Source organism: Epinephelus moara, chromosome 18 (assembly GCF_006386435.1).
Source record: "Epinephelus moara isolate mb chromosome 18, YSFRI_EMoa_1.0, whole genome shotgun sequence".
In the NCBI taxonomy this organism is placed as follows: Eukaryota; Metazoa; Chordata; class Actinopteri; order Perciformes; family Serranidae; genus Epinephelus; species Epinephelus moara.
The window spans coordinates 33,868,114-33,870,590 of NC_065523.1; positions in this window are offsets into that span (position 1 = coordinate 33,868,114).

The following is a 2,477-nucleotide window of genomic DNA, read 5'->3' on the forward strand; positions in this document are numbered from 1 at the left end:
TGTACAAAGCTTAATTAACTGGTCAGATCAAACATAAAAGAAAGAAAAGAGATGTTACACTATAAAATATATTATGGTGTAACAGATTTATTGTAGTTTTACAGGCTAGCTTTCATTTTATTAGGGTCCTAGCACTGAACGATGCGATTACCCTTTGGAAATTGTTCCATTTATTGCTGATTATTACATTTTTAAGGTCTAAATGTGCTTGAAACTGATAAAGAAATAAAGATATTTAATGTGATTCATGCTTGGGTGTGGGAAAAAAAGGCTTGAAAGGGCCCTCTACAAATTTCTATTAAGCAGCACCCGCGGCACATTTCACATGGAGGCATGAAAACCGAAAGGCACATGTATCAACTCAAGACTTGACAGAAAGTCTCTTGGAGCCATACCCTAACCCCAAATGTTAAGTCAGCCATTTCAATTTCATTTTGGTGAAATTTGGGGAACGGCGAGGCTGTGGCCAAGCGTCGAATTTCCATGTTTCACCATGAAACAGGAAGTAGCTTGTAACTTTACTGTACATGGTCCAATCTGCATTAAAATTCTCATTTTATAAAAGTCTCTGCCTGAAGACATCTACAGACCAGTTTTGAGTCATAGTCATAGTACCACCTACTGGCAACAGGAAATTAGGTATTATACTTAAATGCACTGCTCCTAGCAAACTGACCGGGTAAACCTTAAATCTGGGCAGAAAAGCGTTAAGATCTTGATGATGCTATATTATGAAGAGTGTGCGTTTCGTTGAATGGCATAATTCGATGTTTTGACATGACACCATTAGCTGTTGATATGACACCATTCATTGTTGTAACCTGATAGTTTTACCAGCTCACCCTTTTCCCCGTTAAGGGCGGTGGCCTTATGGGTAACCTGTGAGGGTGTGATGTGTACTTCATTGTGTGTGTTTTGGCAGCTCTCTCAGTGCGTCATGGTGAAGACTCATGCAGCAAGTAGTGACGATAGCAGAAGAATTAAGTGTCTAAATAAGCTCAGGACTGCCCTTTAACCTCATGAGAAGGCCATGTTTATTGTTGTGTGGTGAAGACTGCAAGACTGTTGGTGAACGGCACCCAAACACCTCGCCATCCTTCCTTCTGCAGAGTGGTCCGGACCACTAGAAGCTAGTTACCAGCTAATAACAAGCCAAGCTAAAATGAATGTTAATAAGCCAGCATGTTTGCAACTATGGTTCGGAGCCAGTAAGCTGTCACTTAGAGAGGTAACAATAGCAAGGCCAATCTGCCCCAGCTTTCATATGCCGGCCTGGAGTAGAGTCCAGGCTTAAAGACATCTACACTAATAGCGCCCCCTACTGACAACAGGAAGTCACCCTATGTGACAAAGATCATCCAATTTACATGAAATGTACATGGTGTGGTCTACACATGATATTCAGCAACATGACGTATAACCGCTGTGTTCTCTGGTGCCACATAAAGGGCACAGGGAATGGTACACAATAAGTAACATCATTTCCAGCGCAACACACTTTATGCAGGAACCGTGTAAGTCGTGTGCTCAGTGTTCAACTGTTGTGGAAATGCACAGCTGCCTCAGCCAGCGTCCTGCCAGCGCCCCTGCTGGTGGGAGGGTGCAAGAACCTGTTCATCGCTGCTTTCAGCTTTATTCATTCATTTCCGTAACTGCTTATCCTGTTGGGGGCTGCTGGAGCCTATCCCAGCTGACAGTGGGTGTGAGGCGGGGTACACTCTGGACAGGTCACCAGATTATCGCTGTGAGGCAACAGTGCTAACCACTACACCACTGTGCCGCCCGCTTTCAGCTTTAATTTTGCTTTAAATTTCATTTTTAAATCAGTTTAGTTTCAGTTAGTTTCCAGTGTGGGTTTTCTTGTTTCAGTTTAGATTTTATGGTCTAAAATAAATATATATATAATTTCCTGTTATTATAATGTGAGGACAATTGACTCAGTCACGTAGACATCCCAGTCTCAATTAATACACACACCAATAACTCCTCATGTTTATTGTGTTGACAGTTTTGCCCAAACTGACAAAGACCGACATTTTCTGTATATTTTTTATTGTATTTTAGCTTTTAAAGTAAACAATGTTGTTTGTTTTTCATTTCTTTCTAATGTCTAGTTTATTTTGTGAGGCTAACTAAGGTGCTTTTTCAAACCAAGTTTTAGTTTTTAAGTTTAGTTTTGGTTAACCATAATTAAAATCTAATTAAAAATTAAAGGCTGTCAATTCTGAATTTCCAAACAGGATAAATCTACATTATATTTCTAATTAAATCCATCAAAAAGACTAAGCTTTGCTACAAATTTTGGCTCTTCTGACTGCTGGCAAGGACCATGAAATACAACTGACTTGCCTCCTCTATACTGTACATTACATCAGAGTTTATTAGATAGTTATATACAGAGATTATTTTATTTGTTGATTGTTTTAAATAAGTCATTTACATTCACAGAGAGAGAATAATGCACACGACACAAGGAA